This window comes from Mandrillus leucophaeus, unplaced genomic scaffold (genome assembly GCF_000951045.1).
Source record: "Mandrillus leucophaeus isolate KB7577 unplaced genomic scaffold, Mleu.le_1.0 Scaffold1, whole genome shotgun sequence".
Lineage (NCBI taxonomy): Eukaryota > Metazoa > Chordata > Mammalia > Primates > Cercopithecidae > Mandrillus > Mandrillus leucophaeus.
In genome coordinates, this window is record NW_012098097.1 from 14376018 (window position 1) to 14390745 (window position 14728).

General features: G+C 46.3%; 1 protein-coding gene and 1 pseudogene across 1 annotated transcript in view; one reads left to right on the forward strand and one right to left on the reverse strand.

Annotated features, from left to right (window-relative positions):
• RPTOR (regulatory associated protein of MTOR, complex 1) overlaps window positions 1-14728 on the forward strand; it is a 448104-nt gene that overhangs the window by 54028 nt on the left and 379348 nt on the right. The window lies entirely within an intron of this gene.
• On the reverse strand, window positions 8268-8642 carry LOC105548371 (annotated as a pseudogene).

Below are 14728 nucleotides of genomic sequence, written 5' to 3' on the forward strand. Positions count from 1 at the left end.
AACAACTGATGGCATTTGTTGCCAGTGATAAAAATTGAGCTTTCAACTGTAAATTAAATTAGAATTTTAAAAAACCTGTATCGTCCGCAGTGAACTTGTGAGATTACCAGCGCCTGAGGCCTGTTCTGATGAGACAGCGGTGGCCTTGCTGGGCGTGTTTGATGCTGCGGAATAGCTCCGCACAGCTGTGAGCCCATCTTTCCAGATGACCAGTGCGTGCTGTTACAACACCGTGTGTGGGTAAAGAGCCACTTCAAGTGCCAGATAGGACAGAGGGTTTCAATGTAACAGAGTATGAAAAAGCTGCTGAAACAGTTTCCTATCCAACAAACTATAGCGGTTGAGTTTTGGTGTGTATCAAACAATGCTGACAGTTATTTCAAAAGACTGCATATACACGTGAAGCTCCATATGTGATGCTGGATTTTCTTCCTGTGCTTCGGTTGAATCAATGTATTGCAGCAGATTAAATACAATTGCAAAGGTGAGAATCCAGTGACTTCTATTCCTAACCAGACAGTAAAGAGATTTGCAACAATGAAAAACATGGCCACTCTTCTCAGTAAATTTTTTTGTTTGGGAAAATAGTTTTATTTTGAATAAAAATGTTATTTATGTTAACCTGTAATAGGCTTTTTATTGTTAATTTGAAATGAATTAATACAAATGAGAAGACCGTCATTTCAGTGTATAACATGGTAACATTTGGTAGTGAGAATTGGGAAAGGGGTCTTTGGACTCCTCCATAATTCTAAAGAGTGTAAAGGGGCCTTGAGACTGAAACATCTGAGAAATAATCTGAGAAATACTGGTTTATAGAAGTGGAAGCATTTAGTTCTTTCTTTATTATTTATTTGTTTTGAGACAGAGTCTTGCTCTGTTACCCAGGCTGGAGTGCAGTGGCGCAGTCTCTGCTTACCACAACCTCTGCCTCCTGGGTTCAAGCCATTCTCCTGCCTCAGCCTCCCAAGTAGCTGGGATTACAGGTGCCTGCCACCACGCCCGGCTAATTTTTGTATTTTGAGTAGAGACGGGGTTTCACCATGTTGGCCAGGCTGGTCTTGAATTCCTGACCTCGTGATCCACCTGCCTCGGCCTCCCAAAGTGCTCGTTCTATAGGCGTGAGCCACCGTGCCCGGCTGTGCAGTTCTTTAAATGTAGGAAATGAACTTTGAGTTTTGAGTTTGATACCAGCGTTTTCTACTATTAAAGGCGGACTTTCTCTGTCAGTGTTCTTGGAATCTAATGCTTTCCACAGGGTCCTTGCACTTGTGCAGAACTATATCCGCTTAGCCATGTGAACTGTATGGAGCAACGCCGTTACAGGATTTCCTTCTACCTAACTCAGAACATATGTGCTCTGCATGTGAAGAAGCTGGTCAGGCTGTGAGCACAGCACAAGAATAAAGCCTTTAGAACTCAGCAGAGAGAACCAGCCATTACTGAAAATGGAATGTTTTAATTAAAAATATCCATCACCGGGTGGCTCTTCTTTTCCTTTATTTCTCAAGTGTGGCAAATGTTAATAACAGTGGCTGCACTGTGGCGCCATGGTAAATTGCCAGTTGGTGAGTAGGATTTCTCCCATGAAGCGCTTAGAGATAAACCCCTGCAACATCTGTTCTTGTGACAACAAAATCCCTTTTTTACTTTGGCTTATGCATATTTCAGAGGTTAGAGACAGGAGGCTCCTTCTAAAAGTGTTCAGTAAATGCCTCGGCTGATGTGTGTGCCTGAGAGAGAGAGAGGGAGAGAGAGAATGGGGACTAGGGAGAAGAGGAAGGGAGAGAGAGAGAGGGAGAGAAAGGGGGAAGAGGAGGAGAGAGAGGGGGAATGGGTGGGATTAGCATTTGAATTCATTGGTAACCCTTTCACTTTCTTTTCTTCCTGTATTAATTGATGTGTTGACTTTATTAAGTGGGTTGATTTGGGGGTTTCTACTGCAGTGTAACAGTGAGCGTGCAGATGGATCTGCCGATTGTTTACAAGAAAATCAACCTTTACACTAACTCCAGCTTTTTTTCTTAAACATCTAGTTTTATTAGAAAAAAAGCAAAAGCACAGCAGATAGACGTCTTGAAGCCGGCAGTAAAACACTGTGGCTTTCCGTCGTGAGGACGCGCCTGTTCTTTGTTATACACAGGCTGCTTCTGTGGTCTGCTGAGTTGGGCAGTGTCATCTCAGCAGACCAGCTTTTTTTTTTTTTTTCATAGATGGGGTCTCGCTCATTCGCCTAGGCTAGGGTGCAGTGGCACAATCATGGCTCACTGTAGCCTCAACCTCCCGGGCTCAGGTGATCCTCCCACCTCAGCCTTCTGAGTAGCTGGGACCACAGGTGTGCACCACCAACATCTGGGTAGTTTTAAAAATATTTGTAGAGACCAGGGCTCTCTATGTTGCCCAGGCTGGTCTCAAACTTCTGGGCTCAAGCGATCCTCCACCCTCGGCCTCCCAAAGTGTTGGGATTTGGGGCATGAGCCACCGTGAGTGGCAGGAGGGTTTTTATGAACATGTGCTTCCCCTTCATCGGGGCGGGGTGTGGCTTTGGTTTGATATTCTTTCCAGTACTGCCAGGCCATTTTGATTTTTCTTACAGGAGTCCTGACCATCAACCAGCTGCTGGGCTCTTTGGGATGCAGTGTTTAAGATATTACCGGGGACTTTACTAAATGGACCTATTCAAGTTGATAGGCCTTGACAATTTTTCTCTTATTATAGTTTTTGTTTTATTACCATTTAAAACTAAGGGCTAGGGAGATGAGTTCATGCTTCCTTAGATTGAAAGAGATTATTAGCATGTACATGTTGTGAAGAAATGCATGTTGGAAAACATTGTCCTCCAGAAGCAATTTCCTTGGCAGCTATTTTGTTTACATTTTCTGTCATTAATATTTACATTTTATTTTAAGGAAATTGGTTTTTTGCTGCCTTGCTCTCATGCTCACATTTTCCTGGTTGGGATTGGAACCAATAAGTGAAGAGAATTGACCTATATCGAGACCTTTTAAATGTTAGAAACCTGAGTCAGAGAGAACTGTGTTATCTTTTTGGTTAAACCTGTTGTAACATTGTGTGCTTAAATTTTCCCTTTGTGCTCTCTTCCCCTAATTCTTCAAAGGATAGCGGGCACTATTAGGTCGACTTTTTGTTTTAAATGTTTATCTTAATAGTGGTGGGTCCTCTTATGGGCTAGTCATTTGTGGGCATAGGTTGGGGTGTGCAGGGTTTATGGCTAATGATAGGATTGTATGTAGTGGTTTTCTGTGATCAGGAGAAGGATACTAAGGTTTATATTTTACTTATTTGTTAGGTTGTGTAACTTTTTTCTTTTATTCTTTTATGCTTGATGATGGTATTAGTGTTTAGGAACCCATTTAGAAAGCATTTTGGAGAAAACCTGATGCAATTTTAATTTTTATGATGTTGATACCTCATTAGATAAGGCCTTGATAAAATAACACCTTTTTCTCTATTTCAGTGGATACAAAGAGAGACTGGCTGGGAAGTGGAGTGGTGATCAGGAAGGGACTCACCACTACACCACAGGTTGTCACGTATTTTCCTCAAAGCAAAATGTAATTTCCTTTTAAAAGAAGATTTAGATGCTGGCATTTTAGCAGCTGTTTTTAAGGCCTGCGACTTTGGTATTCCTGGCTGTTTTGAGAGGCAGTGCTGGACAGCCAATTCATTTGGCAGGTAGTGATTGTGTGCTTTTGTTTGGCAGTGTTTGGTCTGTCATTGGAGGGAGTTTGCAAGAAGGTTACAGCATCATTTCATATGGTTAGAACCCCAAGTGTGGGACCAGCACACCTAAAACAGGGATGCACAGAAAGGGAAGGCAGCTGTGATTAAACCTTGAAGCTTGTAGTACCAAGCTCAAGCCTGGGCATTTGGCAGTAGGAGAGGTGCAGAATGGTTGGGAGAGCCTCGGAGAGGGGATAGAACTTGAGCTGGGACTTGAGGAAGGCTAAGAGAAGGGACAGGGAATGTGGGGTGTAGGGAGTGCATTCACACAGATGTTGAGAGGAAACGGAGCATAGCTTTTTCATGGAACTGTGTGAGTGTCTGCATGGCTTGGGTAGGGATGAGATGACTCACCTGACTCAGATTACTCACTCCAGGGCCAGACTGTGGCAGCCTGGGGGCCAGGTGAAGGAATCCGAACCTTATATTGTAAGGGCAATGGGGAGCAGTGGAAGTTTTAAACAGGTGAAAGATAGGCTTTGTTTTCTCTTTTCCTTTTCTTATCCTTTTTGTTTGTTTTTGAGACAGGCCGTTGCCCAGGCTGGAGTGCAGTGTGATCTCGGCTCACTGCAACCTCTGGCTCCTGGGCTCAAGAGATCCTCCCACCCCAGCTTCCTAGGTAGCTGGAACTACAGGCATGTACCACCACACCCAGCTAATTTTGTGTTTATTTTTTGTAGAGACAAGGTCTCACTATGTTGCCCAGGCTGGTCTCGAACTCCTAAGTTTAAGCCATCTGCCTGCCTCGGCCTCCCAAAGTGTTTGAGATTACAGGAGTGAGATGCTGTGCCTGACCATGTTTTTTTTTTTCCCTAAAGATTCATCTGACTGGGTGTGGTGTTTCACACCTGTAATCCCAGCACTTTGGGAGGCTGGGACCCGTTCATCGCTTGAGCCCAGGAGTTCGAGATCAGCCTGGGCCACATAATGAAGTGCCATCTCTACAAAAAAATTAAAAATATTAGCTGAGCATGGTGGCACACACCTGTAGTCCCACTCAGGAGGCTGAGGTGGGAGGATCGCTGGAGTCCATCAGGCCGAGGCGAGGCCACAGTGAGCTGTGGTCATGCCGCTGCACTCTAGCCTGGGCATCGGAGTGAAACCCTATCTCAAAAAAAAAAAAGAAAAAAATTCGTCTGCTTGAGATATGGGGTGTGGAAGGAGGTAGACCAGTGGATATGGTCACCTGAAGCATGATGGGATTTCCAGATACTATATGATGCCGTTTCAACATGGAGGAGTAGAAATGGTGATGAAGGTAAAGAGACTACAGCGGAGAGGCGTCTAGAAAGAAATTAACGGCTCTGACAACTTATCTAATAGAAGTGGTGGGGTGTGGGGCAGCCCAAGGTAACGAATGTTGTAATTTGGAAAGACAATTCATGGAGGGAGGAAGAATCAACTGAGATTTCTGGGTTGGACTGTTTTTGATATTGTATTCTAAGATGGTCATTGCTGCTTATTAGGAGGCAAAAAGGTATTTAAAAATGTTAAGGCCATCTGCATTTTTTTGGGGTGAGAGAGTCCTCAGGAACGTTTGCATTTGCAGATGCCCGAGAGGCGTGAGTCCGAGTTGCTGATCTTTTGTGCGGGGTGGTTCTGCCGCCGCCTGCGAGGCTTCTGGAGGGCCTCGTGAGCTCGCAGCTGGTTTCTTTCCACATGTGGAATTTGTGCTTTCCCTGCATGGAGCAGTGAATGGGGGTATGAAGAGCACCAGATATGAAGCTGATGCCGTGACAGTAGAATCCAGAAAAGCTGCTCAGTAAAGCAACTGAGACATTAACCATTCAGACGCTAGAGAAGGCTTGTATTGCTTATTGACCTTAAACTTTCTTAATTCTATCTGTCTGTCTATCTATCTGTCTGTCTGTCTGTCTATCTATCTACTTATTTTTTTCAGACTGGGTCTTGCTCTGTTGCCCAGGCCAGAATGCAGTGGTATGATCACTGCAGCCTCAACCTCCTGAGCTCAAGCAATCCTCCCACCCCCGCCCCCCGGGTAACTGGCAGATAGTGGTGTCCTCACATAGCCATAGCAAAGCTCGTCTTATAACGTGACCTTGACACTTCTCCCATTGAGAGTGGGGTCCCCGTTCCCTCCCCTTGAACCAGGGCTGACTCATGATTGTGGACCAGGTTATAAAAAGCTGTCTCCCCTGAATCTGCTGGGGCGTGTGCTGTGAGGAAACCCCGCAGCCATGCGGTGAGGCCCTGTGAAGGTGAGCCACCCTGCTGTGATTCTTTCCCCAAGAAGACGCTCCGCCCCAGACTTAAGTCTTCCCAGCCGAGGCCCCCTGAGACCTGTGGCGCCCTTTCCTAATTCTTGACCGTGGGACCTGTTAGCATAATGAAATGGTTGTTTTATGCTGCTAAGTAAAGGGAGGTTTGTTAAACAGCAATGGATAACTTGAACATGTTTTGGAAGCTGGAACCGGGTGTGGCCATAATCAAATCCCAATGCCTGCAGCTCTGGCTTTGGGATGGGGTGCTGGGCAGAAGCCTCTGGGCCTCCAGGAGAGCGCTGCTGGCTGCCTGAAGGGCCTCCTAGAAGGTAGTAGAAGGTAGTAGGGTCTAATATTTTGGCCTGCGGTTGGCACATGATGACCGTCCCTCCTACTCTGCCAATGTGAGAAGGCGCCCCAGACAGTGTCCATCACATGGGTGCCCTGGATTTGGTCCTCAGCAGGCTGGACTTGGCCTGCTGGCTGCCTGTTGCCTACCCCGGAAGGAAAGGAGGGAACGTCATTGCACGCTGGAGGAAAGGGGCCCCTTGTTAGGTGGCGGTGGGAAGCCTGGTGTGTCATTGTTGCTATGGGAAAGAGGAAAATATGTGTGTATTTAATGAACTTGCTCATCTAGTTTAGGAGATTTCCAGGCAGAAAATTCAAAGTGCCACCTGGCTTCTACTTGGTGTAAAGAAAGAGGACTTGCTGGGTTCAAAAATAAGATTGTTTCTCATTCCCAGCCTCTTCTCCAGGCTCCTCAAGTGAAGAAAGGGTTTCAGGCAAAGAGTGAATGTGGACTGGGCTGTGAGCTCCGTTCCTAAGGCTTCAGACTGAGATCCACGTACAGTGTCCAGCCTTTCAGCTGGGGGAGAGGCCTGCAGATTCTTGCATTAAACCCCCAGTCTGGCCTCTAAGAATCCAAAGGGCGTCGTCATGCTGCAGCCTCTTCTGGGAGCCCAGGAAGAAAAGGGCTGGTCTCTTTATGGGTGTGGCTTGTCTAATGGAGTAGATTATGAGTTAATACACAAAAAGCCCACCAAGTGTTTTTAAAGAAATTATGTGTCTGCCTGGACTGAAAGGAGCGGAGGCAATACAAAATGAGAAGAAGTCTTTGGGCCCCCCGACTTGTGTGAGGAGGAAGCAGGCTGTGGAAATCACCCAGCTGTAAACGTGGGGTACTTTTCATGGAAAATGAAGTACATCTGAGAAGGCGGAGCTGAGATCCCAGAGAACAAGTCCCAGGTACCAGGACAGAGCCCTGATACAGGTGCTGGCGCTGTGTGCCTGCCTCGAGTGGCTGTCCTGGGTGGGACATTGTGTGTGGAGGGTGGGTGTGTCCAGGTCAGCTGTTTAGACCCGGATTGGGAAGAACGGGGATGGAGGAGGGGTGAACTTGAGGAACTGCATGTTCCTGCACACAGGCTCCTCAGCTGGGCAGGGTTTAGGTGAGGAGACCCCAGACTTCAAGCTGATGGCGGTAATCGGACGGGCCTTGGGGGCCCTGGGGAGGTGTCAGGTTCATTTTGCATGTGGGAGGATGTGATGTGTGGTGGTCAGAGGATGGACAGTGGCAGATTGTATTTTCCAGAGATGACCCAGCAATATCTCCCACCCCACATGCCCTCTCAGCAGTGTGACTGTGAAACGCCTCTCATTGAGAGGCGAAGTTGCTGTTCCCTCCCTTGGATCTGGATGGGCCGTGACTGTGGGGGAAATGGTGCTCTTGGCTGGCATGCTGAGGACGACATACCGTTTGCCTGGTTCTCTCGGGACCCAAGACCAGCCCCATTGGAGAGGCTGCCGGAGGAGGCCATGGGAGGAGGTGGTTTCCCATTAACAGTGACCACCACCGTCAGCCACCAGATGTGTGAGTGGAGAAGCTTCTGGTGGTGCCAGTGCCAGCCGCGGAGCCATCACCAGCCTTTGTATCTTGCCCTCTGAGGACCCGGTCACTGTGGAGCAGAGACAAGCTGTCCCCTCCCTTCCCTTTCTGATTTCCTGACCCTGCAGGAATGAGAACATGATTGCTGGACATCACTAAGGGGTGGGTCCCTTGGCTGTGCAGCCGCAGCGCAGGCGGACTGCTCTCCCACGTCTCAGGAGCACGCAGGTTCTGTGCCAGGGACGGCTGGTCAGGCCCCGCAGATGGGTACAACTTCTCATCCCACACATCCCAGCCTTCTTTAAACTTCCTTGGCAGATTATTTTATGGTTTTGCTGCTGTTGGTGAAGACAGGTCAGTTTTCTTTTCTTTTTGGCAATTTTATAACTTTATTTGATGTATTTGATGATCAGCAATTAGTTCTCATCCACACTGACTGTCTGTAGATTTTTGAACATGGTAACAGGTACATAGGTAACCAAAGTATAGAACTTATTTGGTGACTCTTCATCCTCATTACATTTTCTGGATAACCGCACACGGATGCGGTAGGGGACACTCCTTATTCCTTTGGCCCAGACAGGTTTGTTGAACTTGGTATCGATGCGCACATCTGGAGCTGCCATCTCCTTCATGGCAAATTTCTGCATCTCTCCGAGTGCCCGAGGGGCACGCTTCGTGCCGCCCGCTCCGTGGATGCGCTCGTGAATGTCGACGGTGGATTCTCGGGTCACCACCTCGCTGACGGCAGAACGGCCCTTTTTCCTCCCATCCTCTTCTGCGGGAGCCATTCTGCCGAGTCCAGGCTGGAGAGGAAAAGGACAGTTGAGTTTTCTTGGGTTGTCCATTGGGTGGTCATCCCAGATGGGTTCTTTGCACTTTTCATGTTCACATGGTTTAGGGATGTTTTTCTGGTGAGTGGTGGAAAGTAGGAACTATTCATGGTGGCTGGATTTGGCGCCTATCGCCCCCATCATGCTGTTTATTTTTGTCTTGAAAAACATCTCTATCAATAAGATTAATCTGACTTTTACCCAGACAATCTAACCTGTAGACTTTGTTGAATAAAATTGGAAATAATTTTAAATCTAATTTATCTTGTTGTCAAACCGAAAGAAACCTATCAGGAAACCGCTAAAGCAGTGAGAACTCAGAATGAGGAGGTCATGGCAGAAAAGGTGATTTTTCTGAGAGCTTCACATCTAGGCGGTGGTCTAATTTATACTAAGTGCAAACACGCATTGAATTCAGGGAACTGGGAAAGCGGGCGTGTTTGACCCTGCGGGCTTTGCAAGAAGCTCGTGGGGCTTGGTGCATCCTTTGAAGGGTTAAGGGAACGAGGGGCGAAAAGTTGATTATTGTTTGGTTGTGGAAATGGGGTGCTGGGTGGAGTCCCCAAGACCACCCCCTGCTTCGAGGATTTACTGGGGGTACTCGCAGGACTCAGGAGCTAGTACTTACTGGCATGATTTATTACGGTAGAAAGATAACGAAGCAAAACCAGCTAGGGGAAAGGGTGCATGGGGTGAGGTCTGAAGGGAACCAGGCCCCAGCTTCTGAAAGCCCTGCCCCCATGGAGGCTCCCGGGAGGGGCTCGTGTCCCCCGGAACAAGGTAGACCGCAGTGAAATGCTGCCAGCCAAAGAAGCGCATCTGAGACTTAGCCCCCAGGGTTTTTATTGGAGGCTGGTGACAGGCAGCCTCTGCCCAAATCCCAGCCTTCCGGCAGGAAAGCAGGCATTCAGCGTAAACCATATTGTTGGAAAACAGTTGAGGCACAGCGAACCCCACTTACTAGTTAGGGTGGTGGGAACCCTCCAGAAATCCAAGTCCCCAGACCCCAGCCACGTGCCACCCCTGTAAGCAGGGCTTTGAAAGGAGGGCTGCTGGAGCCTGCTTTCTTGACCCTCTTCTGCACAGATACCAGCTTATCCTTTCCTTTCTGATTAATGTCTCAAACACAGACCGGGGGAATAAAAACCTGAAAACAAGCGAATGTTGACATATACATCACCACTTTCAATTAGCTATTTTCAACCAAAGGCTGAAGTATAATATAGTTGTAGTCACAAAGGGGAAGTAGCAGGTATGTTGCAAGAAAAAAACTTATTAGAATTGTATGTTAAGTTGGCTAGAAACAGAGCTTTTCTGAGCTTATGTGCTGTGCAGATACAGAATGCTGGCGGAGTTACTTCTGTGAGAACATCATTGAATTATAATTAAAGATTAAGTACCTATAAAATATATTTGCATTACAGAAGTGGTTAAAGTAACTTTCTCAGTCTTCATAAATGTAGATAATATCTTTGGACAAAATAATGAGCTACTTTTTTGATGGAACAGGAGAAGCAGGAGAAAATTGTTCTAGGGGCAGGGTTGCTGACGATGCTGTCCCTGTTGATCCACAAGGTAAAATCCTCCTGTGTTAGTCTGTTCTCATGCCGCTCATAAAGATATACCAGAGACAGGGTAATTTATAAAGGAAAGAGGTTTAATGGACTCACAGTTCCACATGGCTGGGGAGGCCTCACAATCACGGCGGAAGGTGAATGAGGAGCAAAATCACGTCTCACATGGTGGCAGGCAGGAGAGCTTGTGCAGGGGAACTGCCCTTTATAAAACCGTCAGATCTTGTGAGACTTATTCACTATCATGAGAACAGCACAGGAAAGATCCATCCGCACGATTCGATTACCTCCCACCAGGCCCCTCCCATGACACATGGAAATTGTGGGAGCTACAATTCAAGATGAGCTTTGGGTGGGGATACAGAGCCAAATCATATCTTGTTTTTTTCCTTTTTTTTTTTTTTTTTGAGAGGGTGGGTCTTACTATGTTGCCCAGCTGGTCTTGAGCTCCTGGGCTTTTGTGATCCTCTTGCCTCGTCCTCCCAAAGGTGCTGGGATTATAGGTGTGAGCCACCACACCAGGCTGATTTTCTCTTACGAGTTGGAGTAAAGTATGGCCAAGATGGTTAAGATGATCCATGTCAATGTGGGATGGCCCATGTTTCAGCAGCACTCAGATGCCCTGGGGCTGGGGGCTTATGGCCAGTGTTGCTAATTCTCAAGGTTAAGTTTTCAGCTGGGTGAAGAAGGAAGAAAGACTGTTTCCTTGAACTCAGTGTTGAGGAGAGCAGTGACTGACAGCTGTGGATGTGCTCTCATCCTCCCACTTTTACCGGGAGAGGGGCTTTGTGATGACAGGTGTATAACCTCTCAGGTTTTCTTTCTTTTACATTAATAAAAAAGAAGGTGGGGAGGTGGTGGGTGATGGAGCAGGTGATGTGTGAGGGTCAGTGAAAATGCACTGCTGGGAGCTGGAGAGCCTGCGCAGGCTTTTTCCGTCACTGTGTCCATGATGAATTGAGGAAACCGTGTCTCAGTTCCGGACCATGGCCGAGAGGAAATGCATGGTCTTAAGTCTTATGTCTCTTGTCTAGTGATCACCCGACACAAATGGGGTGTATCGGCTGCAAAACAGAACTGGGTACCAGTGAGGCCTAGACCACCTGGGCGTTTCTCTTTCGGAGCTACAGTTCCTAGGTGTAAAATAGAGCTGGTGATACACACCTTACCAGGTTATTTGAAAATGCAAAGCACCCCGCACAGTGTCGGACACATGGGAGGCGGTCACAGACCCATCTGCGTTCAGTGGCTCATGACGAATGCCGGTTATGTCTCAGGCACGGACTAGCTATGCAGTAAGAGGGAGCTCTGAGTCGGACGGAGGGTGGATTCGCTCTTTGGGCGCTGGTGTCACTCTGGATCTGATTGTCCTTCATTATCCAGGTTTTGGAAATGTGAGTCATTGTATAAAGGTAAAGCTTGAGGTGTTGGTAGGTGGTAGGTGCATCAGGTGTGGTGGTGGTGTTTTCTATGCGTGTCTCTTACCAATAGACTTTTTTTTTGTTTTTGTTTTTTGAGACAGACACTCACTCTGTCGCCCAGGCTGGAGTGCAGTGTTGTGATCTTGGCTCACTGCAAGCTCCGCCTCCCGGGTTCACGCCACTCTCCTGCCTCAGCCTCTGGAGTAGTTGGGACTACAGGTGCCCGCCACCATGCCGGCTAATTTTTTGTATTTTTAGTAGAGACGGGGTTTCACCGTGTTAGCCAGGATGGTCTCGATCTCCTGACCTTGTGATCTGCCTGCCTCAGCCTCCCAAAGTGCTGGGATTACAGGCATGAGCCACCATGCCTGTCCTTTTTTTCTTTTTTTTTTTTAGACAGATCTTTCTGGGACTCCAGGTGTGGTCTATCATGCCCTGCTATTTTATTTTTTGTTTCTTTTAGAGATGAGTGTTATGTTGCCCAGGCTGGTCTTGAACTCCTGGTACCAGTAAACTTTTTAGGAGGTCTCTGTTAGCTTTTGAAAATTTTTTACCTGATCTTTAAAAATGCATGCAGTTGTGTAGCAATTTTTAAAGTGATTGACAGTTTTTTCCCACCCTACCTTTTCTTGACTGAAGCAGTTGATTAATTGGTACTTTGGGAGTAGTCCTATTATTGTTCCTTGTATTTTTCTGATTTCTGTTTTAGTGATGACACTGTGGGAAGTCATTTGCCAGGGGCACATTTCAACCTTCTGTCTGAATGGATCTCTCTACTTATCTGTTCATTTATTTATTCACTATTGTTTACCTATCTGTCCAACCACCTACCTACCCTTCTGTCTGTCCATCCATCCATCCATCCATCCATCCATACATCCATCCATCCATCCATACATCCATCCATCCATTAAAGTTCTTTTTGGGGGTGTATCAGTTTAATTGCACTGCATATCTACCTACAAGTAATACCTCTTAGCAATCAGCAGACAATGAATCAGGCCATTCCCTGGTTGAAATTCAACTCTAGATTTCTGGAGGGAGCTACTCAGGTTAAGGATTCATTAACAAGAAAATGAATCTACAATAGGCCGTATTATAGATGCAGCATATGAAGGCGCGCACACATTACTTCTTAGCTGAGTGAGGTGCGTGCACGTGAGGCTTAGACCCCATGGTCTTAGGGCGTCCTTCAGCATTTTTTTTTTTTTTTTTTTTTTTTTTTTTTTTTGAAGAGGAGTCTCACTCTGTCTCCCAGGCTGGTCTTGAAAGCCCCCCTTGCCTCAAGTGATCTTCCTGTATCAGCCTCCTAAAGTGCTGGGATTATAGATGTGTGCCACTGTGCCCAGCTTTCTTCAACCTGAAAACTATTTTAAACATTTTATTACTCTGTAGCTATTGGCAGTACCAGATTTTATTTACAACTGAAGGTAGTTTTGGATCTAAAACGACAGTGTTGGTAATGTTCAGAAAATGTATCATTTAGTGGTTTTAATGTCACGTATCAGTCGTTTTCAGAGTATCTTTTATATTGCCTTTCTATATATGTTAGCTTACTAGTTGATAAATATTTCTGTAACCTGTCCTGCTTTCTAATCTAGCCACTAAGTGGTTGAATCAGGATTTACACTCAGCTGTGCCTACTTTAAAATTGATGTTTTGCCCCTCATCTCCCTAAAGTTTTTAATGGCATGCATGTGTTTATATGCCATTTATATACGTATATGTAATGATTTTTAAGTTCAGTTTGCTTTTATATCTCCCTGATTTTTTGGCATTGCTTGTTTAGAGAAATTTGTCCACAGTTTTTAGCACTGGGTGCTGCAGGACGAGGGCTGGACCTGCTGCTTGGAGCTGCAGTCCTCATCAGGTGTCTGCTTGTTGTACCACCTGCACCACCATCCACATGCTCCCCAATTTTTTAAAGTTAATTAAACCCCATATTGAAGATAAAAATATGCATACATAATTTTTATAATAATGCTACTTAAACACATAAAACCCAAGGCTAGGCATAAATTCCTTATGGTTAGAGGAATTTTGTGCAGCTGTAAATCCCAGACATACAAATTAAATCCAACTACAAAGGCAGTAAATAAACACCATTAATTTAATGTGACAAAGTGATGTAGTTTTGCTGATGGTGTGTTGCTAATGTTGGGTTTCCTGATAGAAATAGTGTATTTGTATTTAAGGTTTTTGCTTGCTGTCACTTAATTCTTTTGATTGTGCGAGTGATAGACTCTCTTATTTTTCAGTTTACTGAGGAAGGTTCCCCCACTCCTGCCACCCGCCCCTGCCTGACGGCACAGCACGGTGACAGCGACTTTTCGTGTGTCCCTCTAGTACTTTGTTCAAATGGCAGCAAATAGGAATATACAATCTAATTTCCCCCTTTAGGAGAAAAGTAATATTCTATATGCGTTATTCTGCAATTTTCTTTTTTCATATAACAAAATATTCTTGAGGTCTTCCCTATGAGTGCATGGAAAACTTTGTGGGCCATCGTTGGAGCTGCTATCTTTACAGCCGTTGTTTTTTCTAACAACGTATACTCTAATCTCATTAGAGGTTTGTCACTGCGAATCCAGATTATATCTTCTTTGTACCTCAAACAACCCTCTGAAGTAGGTGGTGGTGGGGGCGTCAGGAAGAGAAGACACTGAGATTCAGAGAGGTTAACGGACGTGACTGAGGCGACAGATGGAAGTGTGGGGACGCAGCCCACCCTAGGTCTGTGTGCCTAGACAAAGGCCGGGTGCATTGTCGCCTTCTCAGGGCCGCTGCCACCTGCTGAGTCCAGCACGCTCAGGGCACTTTCCCCCCTTCTTGGCGATGGTGTGCTGAGGTCCACCCGCAGTAGCTGACCGTGTTGGTCTTCGGAGTCCTTTGGTGTTTATTGAGTGCCCTCGTACAGATGAGGAAACAGGTGCTTCTGCGTATGGTTCAGATGGGACCGCTACAGTCTGCAGATAACTGAGCGCGTGAGACCGCTACAGTCTGCAGATAACTGAGCGCGTGAGACCGCTACAGTCTGCAGATAACTGAG